Raw genomic sequence first — 13449 nt, 5'->3', positions numbered from 1 at the left:
CTAATTTGACTGATGTTGACGAAATTTTAGACGCTATGCATGTGGTCCCTGTTGTTCAAATGGTGGATAACGTTATCTGCTATCCAGTGGAAAAGCCTTAACAAAACACAATGCGCTATCCACTGCATAGACGTTTATCCGGTGGATAGTGTTATCCAACCTTTAAACAACTGGAGCATGGAGTCAATGTGTATCTCTCTTGATCAACAGATCCGGCAGTGCTGAAGCTAGAGGACCAATCGCAGCATGCGCTATGGAAGTCTTTTGCAGATAATCTCTATACTAGTTCTGCTTTTGCTTTGATTACGTCACGACAACGCTGCGTAAGCTTATATTCTGTTTCTGTTGTCAGTTATCATATCGGGTAGGGGTAGGTAGGGCCTTCCTTAAGTAAGCTCTACATGTATTTACGGCGCCAAAGGGTGTGTTTTTTTCAAGGTGTTTTGGTGTAAAAAGGGGTTTGAGGTGAAAAGGTGTAAAATAAACCACGATTAACCGCATGTTCTATAGATCATGGCAGTCGCCAAGACATGCTTACATTTTTTATGCGTTCTCAAGTATTGCAATTTGCTAACTGTCATCTTGCGTGACATTGCGTGACCGGTGCTTTGTCACAGAAGACGCAACTTGAAAGTGCACTTTAGTTGGCTTTTATTTTGGACGTTCCCTTGCATTGCATCGTTCTCATTTATACATGGCTACCACAGACATCAGTTTTCAAAATTCCCTGACTTTTCCAAGGAAAAAATAAAATTTAATATTTTCTGACCTGACTAAATAAAAACAAACCGACATATATAGCAGTGGTCCCAAGCGTCCAACTTTCAATGGTATAAAATCAGAGTTGTTAAAATTGTAATTTTCCGGACTTCATTTCGAAATGTTGAAATTCCCTGACTTCCCCTAACCTTCAAGAATTTTATTTTTCCCTGGCCATTTTCTGACCTGTGGCAACCCTGTTAAATCGTGCAGTAACTCTAAATCAGGGACATAGCAGAGATAAGAACGGGATAAGAACACGCAAAAAGATAAAATAACACGATATTTTCACCCTGCTCTATTTTATTTTTTTACGCTTTTACAACGTTGAGACTCACAACTGCAAGTAATTATTTTGTGAGACAGCACAATTTAATTACAAATGCTGATCAGTACCCAACTACACAAGAACTATCATAATCTGCCCGGCCTATTTTTTCTTAAAAATCTAAACCAGCAAAATCAGCTTCAAACCTACACATTACATTCTTGGCATGATAAATTAGAATCAAATTAAATTCAATTTAAAACTTCGTAATGAGATCTCTCCACTTCAAACGGGCAGTCGAAAGTTATGTTTATTTTTTAAAAAGTTGGTTTAGTGTAAAATGTGTTTTCTTTTTAGTATTTTTCTTGCCGCTCTGTGTACTCAGGGAATACACTTTTCGAGAAAGAATTCTAAGTTAAAAAGAAAATCCAGTTACGCCCCTAAAAACCATATGCCACCCACGCCAAGCTTAAGGTCTCATTTCTTGTCGTTTCTATTACTGGATAGATCTGTTCCCGATTTTTCTCAGTTTGAATACTAAGTCAGGCTGACACCATAAAGTTATCCGAGCCGGTCAGTTTCTGTTGATAACCTAAGTAAACATGATGTTCGAGAACGCTGTCGTCGCGATAAAATCAATTATTTCAATTCAATTCCCGGTAATCACTTTGCTGTTATCATCCTTTAGAACTAACAACTATAATTATTGTATTTAATAATTCAATTCGTTTTTGGCATGTCATGTGTAAATGATACTAATATGTGGACTGACTTATTGAGAAAATGAAGTCTTCTAATATCCCGCTTCTTTACTTTTAAAGGGTTTACAATAATTATTCTACTAATATGTTTTCAAAGGTTATTTTTATTGTGCAGGGCGTGTAAAGCTACGACTCCGATTTACGGGATAAATTCAGGTTGTCTCATAAAAGACTTCCACTTCATCAGGTTGAAACTTGTAGCTACCCGCCAGGAATGACTTGGCGAAGGATGATCCATAGCTGTGTCCAGCTGGCGGGCCATATGTGTATCCAAGGTTTGTGTACGAGTTTGTTCTGGTTGAGGCGTAGCTGGCAATGTAAAAATCGTGTCCTCCTCCAAATGTTGGTCCATAGGAAGAACAACTGTAGATGGAATGAGCCTTATTAGGACTGTCCTTTCCTGTTTGGTATATTTGTAGTGGTTTCCAACCAGGCTGGTTAACCAAAGAGAACAGGAAGGCTGCTGAATTGTACCGATATGCGCAACTTGAGCCTAATTAGAAAAACAAAGTAGAAAAAAATGTCATAATTTATATGATCATAAATAACACTTTGGACCGCTTCGCATCGAACGCATTACATAAGGTTACTGTAGACTGCTGGAAAACATTTCACTATAATTTTTCATCTTGGTACGATATCTTGTTCCCTTAAAATTTGTCTCAAGTTTTCAATTAAGGTTAACCATCCGATTAGGATTTTAAGAAATCGATACCTCTTTCAGAGTTTTAAAATGAATACACGTGTCAGATTCATTAACTCGGCTACCCAGAAATACAAAACTGATTATCAGCTGGAAGTTGATAAAGGCATAGTTAATAACCACGATAAAGGTAAATACATCGCCGTAGCAATTTTTTTAAAAGCTGATGTTTCGAGCGTTAGCACTTTGGAACTTTGCTTCGACGAAGGGCTAACGCTTAACAGTTTAGCTTTTCAAAATTTGTTAGGGCAGTTTATTTACCCTTATTAACTTCCAGTTGATAATCAAGTAAGTGTTTCTTTTGCATGCCGACGCAGCACAACAGTTACTTTAGCAACTAAGAAAAAACCCTAAGATTTTCGTTCTATTTATGCGCAGCGAAATTCTTTTGCACTGAGTAGAAAGCTCTTAGCTTACTCTACAAGATGATAAAATATGTGTTGGCTGTGAAGTCATATGTCACATGACGTCATTAGAGCCGTCTACTTAGAACCGCTATCTTGGATTTCACCATTTTTTACAAAGTCAGAAAATAACGCAAATACCTGTGGAATGTTACATAATAAATCGTACAATTTTGTTTTGAAGGAAAAAAAAATTGGTAAAATAAAGAAAAATTTCTAAAACTGCTATTTTTTGGCCAGACCTGCTTGTAATTATGAAAAATGCAGGGTTACATGGTTGTCATATCAAAATTTGCGCAAAGGATGAGCAAACAGCTACAAAAGGTTTCAGCATTATAGAGTAAATCCCTTTTCAAAATTTGAAAAAAAAAACCCTCAAGAGAGGGTGAGATCCACAACCCCCCCCCCCCCCAAAAAAAAAAAAAAAAAAAAAAAACCCACCCCCCTCTGCCTTCTTAGTCCTATGGTAACAATCGCTTTTTGAAGCTTGGCCCAATTCAGATTCATTTTTCCCGTACTATTAAAGGAATAAATGATTAAGAGACACTGGTCGGATATAAAGTTTGCATCCTCTAATTATGCTTAGTGCCATTTAGTGTCCACCCTCCCCTCTGATCTGTCCTCTCTCTACCGCTCTTCCTTGGATGGAGTCGAATAGTTACTGACGAAAATATAACTTTGAGAACAATTTTAAAAAATTGAAAAAAAAAGTTCATCGTGTCTAATAAAAAAAAAATTAATATCTCTAAAAGGCGACGTTATTCTACACCAATCGTGCCTAAAACGCCATTTCATGAACATGCTAAAGCATTTGACCTTTTTGTGTAGCCATATGTATTTAACTTTTGAGTGTACGCATGTATTAAAGCAATATAATCATGTCACTTACTCCATGAGAGGCTGGTGTACCCGCCAAAGATATACCGGCCACCGACACGTACGATTGTAACAGTCGGTCCCTTACTGTCACAGAGTCCATGAAAAGTTGTTGAAGCCCAGCCATCCACCGACGCTTGCCAACACCGCTTCCAGTCAGACGATTTGCTTTGAACAACTTGTTTTAACCACTTAGTTAACGTAAGCAAGTATTTTTCGTTACGCCCAACGATGTTGGAATTTCTTAGTCCTTATAAGGGAAAAAATACAAATTATAAACTAAAATAATAAATTATAATAAATAGTGCTCAGTGCAAACAATATAAAACGGATATAACTTTAACGTATGATAATATTCTCTTTTAAGACAAAATAAGAGTGTCGCTTGATGCATACATACATGATATAACATCGCGTTTTAATAATTTGTAAAAACATAAAACCTACGTTCGGAGAAGCATTGCACGCTTTAGCAAATGTTTTCATTGTGTTCACATGGACCGCATCTAGTAAATTTAACAGGTCACTTTCCTTTCTCTAAAGTTAGACCTCCCCCTATCCGCCCCCCCCCCCCCTTTTTTGGAGTAAAAAAATAGTTTTTTTTTATTTTATTGTTTTTTTTTTATTAATGCATTTACATAAAACAGGACATTACATAATCGATACGCTACTTACAAAAAAAAAAGAAGCTTGTACACACACAAAAATTACATTGACGATTACAGTGAGTACATTCAAACATAATTACTACTAGCGCTTTTTTTTACAGTGTTTTTTCCTTTCTCTTGTTATTAGATAATAAAACCTACTGGTAACAACAATATTTATTGTCTTAAGCATTTCTATTAATAGAAGAGAACATAAAGTATCTTAATTTGTGTAATGATATATGTGCACAGTTACGACAAACAATTGCTAATTTAAAAAAACACACACACACAGTAACAAAAAAAAGTAATTTTCTAAAAGAAAGAAGAAAAAAAAATTAAAAAAGATTCCCGTATGTTTCATTGAACTTAGTAAGACTATTATTTTGTATAGCAATTTCTCTTTGTATATTAACTTTGTCCATTAAGAGTGCCAGAAAACTGTTGAAACATAACTTTTCGTCGTGTAAGCATTTGCAGTATATGGAGTACTTTGCGATAAGAAGCGTGTAGTTTAAGGTGTACATGTGCATTTTGTTGTCAAAAATTCCATATAAAATCATACTGTTTGATAGGGTGATGTTTTCTTTAGTTTTACTGGACCACCAATTTTGAAATAGATTCCAAAAAGATAAAGTTAAAGGACAGTGTAAGAACATGTGATCTAAAGAGTGTCTGTCGGTGAGACATTGAGGGCAAATATCATTATCCGATATTTTGGCTTTAAAAAGGCTAACTTTTGTTGGAAGAATGTTATGAATAATCTTGTATTGAAACATTGATATCTTAATGTCATTTTTTATCTGGAAGGGTAATTTATAAACTCTGTGTATGTTTGCTTGGTTGAAACCGTTCCTTAAAATTTTGCCTTCAGCGGTGGGAGGTAAAAAAGCGTTTTTTATCATAACGGAGTAGACGTTTTTGGTAGAGATTTGGTTTGTTTTATTTTCATCTTCCGGCATTTGCCGAGGAGTTCTTTTTATTGCTAATTTCCAATCAGTCGGAATTGAATTTATCAATCCAAAATATAAAGTGAAAGGTGTTTCAAGATGAAATTTTTCGGAGAATTGATTAAAAGAAAGGAAATTACCGTCGTTTTGAAGAAGGTCGTCAATACGTAGAATATTTTTTTCGAACCAGTTTCTATAAAAAGGTGTTTTACCTTCGATTTTAATGTTGCGGTTGTTCCAGATTATTTCATTGTGTGGAAATGTGTCGTTTTGAAAGGCTTGTTTTGTACTTTGCCAATGTTTTAAAACTTCGCAATAGAAACTTGGGAAGCGGTTAAGTTGCAGGGAATTGAAATCGTAGTTGCAGTGCGTCAGAAAAGACAGTCCTCCATAATTTTCCAACGCGATCTCAGGAATAACCTTCCAGGATGCATCAGTTCTGGTTTGCAAACGTGGTATCCAGGCAACCTTTAAAGCTTTATTCATAATGTCAAAATTAGTCATCTTGAGTCCGCCGTGTTTATTCTCGCCAATAATAGTTGATTTTTTTATTTTTGCGGGTTTTCCTTCCCAAATAAAGTTAAAAATTAATTTTTCAATTTCTTTGATAAATTTTTCTGGGATAACAAGAACAGACGCATTGTAGATTAATTTAGAAAGTCCGAAAGTTTTAACAATGTTTATTTTCCCTTCTCAAACTCATTAATAATTCATCAAGTTAAAACAAAGAAAATTATAACCGTGACGGTGGTTTGGAAACCCGATCTTAATTAGCATATATTTTTACGATTTTATTTCTCCTTTTACTCCGTAGTTTTTGTTTCGATTGAGAAGATATATCAAACACTCGAGACAGTGTTTCATCGGCTATCCAAACACCTCGAATTTCGTCAAAAATACTCCGCTGCGCGTCGTATTTTCAACTCTCTTCTCGGTGTTTGGATATCCCGATGAAACACTGCCTGTCGTGTTTGATATATTACGTATAGTGTTAAATTTCTTCTTTTCCAACTGTTAAGCGTCTTTTCTAAGTTTCGGATTTTCTCTGCAAAGTTTAACTCGTCAGTTTTATTTGTGTCATACGAAAAGAAGATACCAAGAGCTTTTATTGGGTCCCGCGGCCAGCGAAAGCCGAAGGGAGTTTCGGTTTTATTTTTCCATTGACCAAGCCACATCCCTTCAGACTTTGTGGTGTTAATTTCTAAGCCAGAGAGGTTTTTGAACTTATCAAGTACAGTAAGCAAGTGGTCAACCGAATCTAGATCACGAACAAAAACAGTGGTATCATCTGCATATAGAGAGACTTTAATTTCTTTCTCACCTACATTGATGCCTTTTATGCCGGTATCATTTTTAATTGCTCTCGCGAGCATTTCTATGCCAATTACGAACAATAGTCCGGACAAGGGGCAACCTTGTCTAACACCTCGTTCTACGGAAAAAAATTCTGACGCGAATCCATTATTAGGACGCAGCTGGAAACATTGTTATTAAAAATTTTAACCCAGCTTTGTATGTCAGGCCCGAAATTGAATTTTTTAAGGCAGCTGTTTATGAAATCCCATTCTATGGTATCGAAGGCTTTCTTGAAGTCTATAAATAGGGCGATTCCAGGAATGTTGTTCTCTTCTGTGTAGTTCATGATGTCAGAAATTAAACGAACATTTTCACCAATGTACCGGTTTTTTATGTAACCGGTTTGATCAGGGTTAATAATTTTTGGAAGAACCTTTTCTAGCCGTTTTGCAATGACTTTCGTTAAAATTTTATAATCAGTATTAAGAAGAGATATTGGTCTAAGGTTGTCAAGTACAGTGGTATCTTTGTTCGGCTTCGGGATGAGTGTTATAATTCCCCGTCTTTGAGATATCGATAGTTTTCCGCTATCGTAGGCATAATCAAAACATTTTAACATATCGGAGTGTAGTTCTTTCCAGAAGTGTTTATAGCATTCTGCCTGAAACCCATCTGTACCTGGCGATTTTTCATTTTTGAACTCGTTTAAGGTATCAGCCACCCTTCAGGACCGTCCGCGCGCGGATCGCTCTAGCGCTTTTCTTTTTTATACAAACTCCTACAAACCACACATTTTCTGAAAGCTTAGTAGTTCCAGATTATGAATTATTCCTTTAAAAATGACGAAAACTTAAAACAAAAGCAAAATTGAGACGTTTTTGCGAAAGTATATGTCTGTGTAAATCAAGCTCCAGCCCCGCCAAAAATAAGTGGAAGAAAACGATAAACATCACGTTTGCCTCTTAACACCTTTCTCTAAAAAACCGTGTCTCAGATTTTTGACAAGCGCGTTTGTTCTTTTGTAATGGGCAGATAAAGTTAGGGGAGACGAATCATCGGCACTTCCTGTGGAAAAATATAAATTATTCGAAAACGAGAAAAGAAAACAAAAATCGCAGACACGGTTTTGGAGAAAAACTATCTGGCAATAAGCTGGTCAAATTTCAGCCAAATAGGTTCAGGGGCTGCCGACTTGGAGTTAAAAACGTACGTTCAACTTGTCGAAATTTTCTTTCCGAGAAAAAAGCAAAATATATTTTTTGCGGAGTCTTACCCATAATGGGATTATAACACCTGGAACGTCAAGGTTGATGCTTACCAGGAAGGGTCGTCTTTCTCTAACAATAGATGTTTGACAGGTTACATTCAGCAGGCAGAACATTTACGCGGAACGTGGCGAGATATTTTTGTCTTCTGACCGGAACAAATCGTGGTTTATACAGTTTATAGAAAATTAAAAATTCTCGCTCCACGTACGGAGCCGCATTTTTGTTCTATAAATTTCTTGATATGCTTCGAGTTTGGTTGTGTGCCGATTCATCGAAAGCGAACAAAGCCGGTAACAAAAGCGATTCCAGCTGAAAGCGAAGGTGAAGCCTCGAAATATCGGTCGGTCAACACACACACACACAAAAAAAAAACAGGCTGGCCGTATTGAGACTAGTAGTTCTATCTGGGTAAGAATAAAGTTGATTTTAGGCTTACATATATAATAAACGCAGGCAGTATCCGCCGTCACTGTAGTTTCATTTCAATATTGATGTGTCCTTGTTTCCATTGAACAGTAGCGCGTCTATTCAGTGTGGCCACTTTCTAGATCTTCGACCAGTTCTTCAACGTGAATTTCCGATCGGCTCGCATTTGTTGGTGCAGAAATCGGCTGCCCGCATTCGGCGCTTGACTGCTTGCAGCGTTTGTTCTTGCAAATATGTTCTTGCGTGAACAATGGAGCTGGGATTTCGTGACGCGTTGACAGGTCATCTCAACGGGCAATTAACATAATTAACCTTGCAAAAACTTCATCGCGCAATAACTTCGCGGAGAAATAAGATTTTTTTGTGAACTTTTTTGTAACAGAACGCCCGTGATGAGCTTTATCTAAACATCATAAAATCTCAAATTTAGAAAAACTGCACTTTTAAACGGTGGCTGATACCTTAACGCTTTTAAGCATTCCTCTTGTGTCACTTTTCCCTCGCACGACAACATGTCGTCATTTTCTAACGGGGTGATGTTTTACGTGAAACTGCGGTGAGGGTCGTCTAAAGTCGAAGATCTTTGCTTATTTGATGTATAGAGAGTTTTATAGAAGTGCGTTTGTTCCTGTAGTATTTTTGATTGGTCGTTAGTAAAACTGCCATCTGAAAGTTTCAATTTTGTAGTTGTCTTTCTTTCATAGTTTCGTTTTTCTAAGCCATAGAAATATCTCGTGTTTCGTTCCCCGTGCTCATGCCACCTGACTTTGCTTCTAAGAATCGTCACCATTCCATTTTATAAGCGGGATCTAACATGATAGATTTCGTTGATTATTTGCTTGTTGTTGGGTTGTTTTTCAGCCTTTTTGTAAAGTTCATTGATTTGATTTTGGAGGTAAATTTCTGTAGATTTTCTTTTCTTTGCTTTATTTTTAGAATATTTAATCGTAAAACCTCTTATTTCCATCTTAATTAAATCCCATTTGAGGGTTAAGTCGTTGACGTCTTTATATTTTTTCCTAAAATTGGGAATTTCCGCACGCAAACCGGAGACATAGGTTTCATCTTTAAGAAGCGATTGGTTAAACTTCCAGAATCCGGGACCTTTTTTATGTTTCAGTTCATCGGATTTTAAGTGTATCAGTGTTGCCGAATGATCTGTTTCGGGTGCGTATACGATTTTGCAATTGTTGGTTAAATCATTCAATTTTTTTGAAATTAAGAACAAGTCAAGGCGGCATTGAATTTTAAACGATTTATTTCTCCACGTAAACTCCTCTGCGTCTGGGTTAAGAGAACGCCAAATGTCATTCAGATCGTAAAGGTTGCATAGTTTGTGGATTTCTTCGACCACCGTATGTTTTCGGTTGCTTGAATTACCCCCTTTTTTGTCTTTTTCTGATAATGTGCAGTTAAAATCGCCACCTATTATGATTGTTTCTTCAGAAAATTCTTGGAGTCGTTCTTGAAGTTCTTTAAAAAAAGCGACTTGTTGATTCACGTCGTTTGGAGCGTAGATGTTGACGAGTACAATTCGAGTGTCTGCGAGCGCTATATCTAATATAATATATCTCCCGTTTTTGTCGCAGATTTTCTTTTCAATTTTGCATTTTGTTTTAGGATTAATTAGAATCATGGTGCCTTTACTATGATTTGTGCCGTGGCTAAAAAACATCTCGCCGCCCCATTCCGCTTGCCAAACGTTTTCACACTCTTTTGAGCGATAGGTTTCTTGTAAAAAAACAATAGAACAATTCTGATGATGCAGCCACCTGAAGACGGTGCGGCGCTTTAGTGATTTGTTCAAGCCTCTAACGTTCACCGACAAACATTTGATATCAATGGGACTATTCATAAAGAGGTGACAGAGTTGTCATAATTCCCTCATAATTCTTGTATTAACATATTTGTTTGAACAGTTTTCTTAGCACTTGACATAAATGCAGCGAATTTTAGTTTTGAAATTTGCATATATCTTCTTGTATATACAACGAAAATATAATCAAACAGAATTGTTTTCCAAAAAATTAAAGTGGGAAATTGCTGAACAAAAATACAAATAACATTAAGAATCAAAATTTTGCTAGTATTCACGAAACAGAAACTTGTTACAAGATTAATGTACACAATAATAAACAAAATATTAAGAGATCTAAAGAGACCCGAACGCGAAGGAAACATATTTTAAAATTCGCGTTTCAGTCTGGTCGAAGCTTATGGATGTTATTGGAGCAAGTTCATTGAGTCTCCTTTGAAGATCAACACACAGCATTAGGTAGAAATATGTAACGTCAGACCAGCAATTTGACAGGTTGACGGTTTTAAAGAAAAGGAGTAAATAAGTACTCAAACTACTTCACTACTTACTTGTGTTTTAAAGCAATGTTTTTAGAAACAACTTTCTATGTGATCTCTGGCGTTGCTTGGGATGGTTCGAATTTGGGCGAGGTGGGATCATCAAGATCTTGGCTTTCTTCGGCAGGGACATCCTGCGGTTGGAGATCATTTCTCCATTTCATGGGGATTTTGTTAAAGGTATAACGCCGGCCGTTTACTACGAGCTTGTCGCCAATAATAGATGCTTTGACACTGGGAACGGTTTTGGCCTTTTTCAAAGCTGGCAAGAGAATATTCTTTCGAATTTCGCGGACGTGGAAGGGGAGGTCTTCCGCCATCCTTACGTCAGATCCTTCCAGATGACGGCGCTGGCGCCAAACGTGGTCTCTGTCAGCCCGGCAGGTAAACCGTACGATTATTGGTCTTGGCTGATTAGCGTCTGGACGTTTCTTGCCTAGCCGATGGACACCACATAATGGAATGTTGTTAACGTACTCTTCTTCAAATTTAAGACCGTTTGTCAATACGTCTTTTACGAGCAGGTGGCAATTCTCGTCTTTGCTTTCGTTAATTTTGAAGAACAGCAAGTTCCATCTCCGGCTGTAGATGCTTTGGCGGGTCAACTCGTTCTCTTGTCTGATCTGGTCTTTTTCGCACGTCGTCAAACGGTCTTTTACTTCATCTTGTTCCTTTTGCGTAAACTGAACCGAAGCTTTGAGAGCATCTACTTTGTCGTTTAGAGCTTTTAAATCGTCTTTTGCCTCCTGAAGGAGAGCTTTTAGTTTGGCAATTTCCACACTCTTCTCGGCGTCTTTTTGTTCCAGTGCTTTGTAGTGCGCAAGAATTTCTTCGTAATGTCGGCCATCTTGATCGCATTCATCGCCGGTTGAGCTACTTGGTCTGGCTCGCTTCTCTTTCTTCCCTTTTCCTTTTCCAGTCGTACTTTTGCATTAAGACAATTTTATATAAACTTCAGGGAATGTTTTGGACGATGAAATTACAAGTAAGTTCTCATTTGGTCTGGTCTTCTTCGGAGACTCGAAAGCAACGTCTGTTCGCTACGAATGCATTCCCAGACTCCAGTAAAAAAATAGTGATTTAATTTTTAAATTAAATAGTTGTATATATTTTATAACTTTTAGCTTACTTTTTTTTAACAAATTTTAAGCTAGAAATTTTTAATCAGGAAATGCGTCGCACATATTTAAAGCTTTAAAGCTTTGAAGAATTTTATTCACTTTATTTTATTTTTATTTTTTTTTCATTGTGGTTTACCTGTAAACTAGCTGGTGCGTTCCCGCAGATTTTGCTAACCATATCTGCGGGACGCATCGAAACCATAGCTAAGTGTAATGACCACATTAAACATTGTATTGTATTGAATTGTATTGTATTTTAGACCATGCCATAGAAAATACAGCCAATCAGAATACAGGAAAGCCGTTGTATATTCGACGGTATTCAACCCAACCTTCCCATCGTGCGCTGCGATTGTATTCTCGACGAAATTTAGTGAGCGTATTTTCTATGGCATGGTATAAAATAGTTACACAACACTTTCTCGTGGTATACTATGGAATATCCCACTTGTCACTTGTATTTTCTTGGTATACATACTCGCCTAAAGGCTCGTATGTATACCGAGAAAATACAAGTGACTCGTGGGATATTCCATAGTATACCACTCGAAAGCGTTGCATAACTAGTATGTATTGAATTTTATTATATATATAGCGAGAATTTTAAGCAATAAACCTTGCAAATAGAATTCTATATTTGCTATATTTTCACATGTGAAAAAAGCGATACGTCCAATCAGCTTCGCGTATAGCTTTCTTCACATGTGAAAAATATAACCAATCAGCATCTAGACTAGTACGACTAAACCAATCACAGCGCGAGAATTTAAATGGTTTCCAACGAGGTTGAGAAAGCGAGCGGCAAGTTTGCTCTCGACGGCAGTTTATGCTTTGAAAACATGGCTACATGTTTTGTTTCTTTACAAAACTTTGCCTTTTAAGAACTTAATGGAAATGCAAGCCAACAGAAACACGCTAAGCAAAACCTAAAGAATACAGCAGTGATAAAAATCACTCTTCAAAGGCGAAGTGAAGACAGGCGAAGGCGAAGTGTCGATAAGTGAAAGCGAGTTGAAGACAAGACTTTCATCGGAACTTACAACACATCCGCGGACTTTCTAAGAGTATTCAGGAACTCTTGGGATCGTCTTGGTAAAGTAAATTGTATTTTTTAATTGGATTTACGTCGTAATTATAGTTTAATTAACCGACTCCTTGTGTTGTCACAATTTGTTCAAAATTCGCCAGTTGATTCGCCAGTAGTTTATTCGCTTGTGGCGAAGTTTCCTCGATGCGATACGAAGTTTATAAATGTAACGGAGTGTGTTTATTTAAATAAAGTTCTTGCTAGGAGAGTTTGTCGCCAGTAATTTTTCTTTCACATTATTGAAACTGTAGCGAATTCGCTTGTAAAGCTATGTTCATTTGCAGCTTTGTTTTCTCGCGCCGTTAACTGTTGTATGCTAAAGGTTATAAACTGGAAAAATCGGCGTAAAGTGCTCAATGGTTGAATTCTCGTTATATATATAATAAACAAATTACAGCATAGAAAGTGCTTTGTACGGATTTTTATTCACTCGTTACAAAACTTTGGAAAACTCACTCGTTCGCTACGCTCACTCGTTCGTTTCCCAAAATTTTGCAACTCGTGAATATAAATCCGTACGGCGCACTT

The 13449-nt window shown here is 36.9% G+C and overlaps 1 protein-coding gene and 1 pseudogene across 2 annotated transcripts in view; one reads left to right on the top strand and one right to left on the bottom strand.

The window, feature by feature from the left end:
• The window catches only part of LOC144664823 (C-type lectin domain family 4 member E-like), a 197681-nt gene that overhangs the window by 81807 nt on the left and 102425 nt on the right, over positions 1 to 13449 (top strand). The gene's annotated exons all lie outside the window — the stretch shown is intronic.
• The window catches only part of LOC144664845 (proprotein convertase subtilisin/kexin type 6-like), a 75367-nt pseudogene that overhangs the window by 41648 nt on the left and 20270 nt on the right, over positions 1 to 13449 (bottom strand). The window lies entirely within an intron of this gene.

Source organism: Oculina patagonica, chromosome 9 (genome assembly GCF_052425735.1).
Source record: "Oculina patagonica isolate OP01 chromosome 9, crgOcupat, whole genome shotgun sequence".
Classification (NCBI taxonomy): Eukaryota; Metazoa; Cnidaria; class Anthozoa; order Scleractinia; family Oculinidae; genus Oculina; species Oculina patagonica.
The sequence above is the reverse complement of the archived record's forward strand: the minus strand, read 5'-3'. Positions and strand labels throughout refer to the sequence as shown.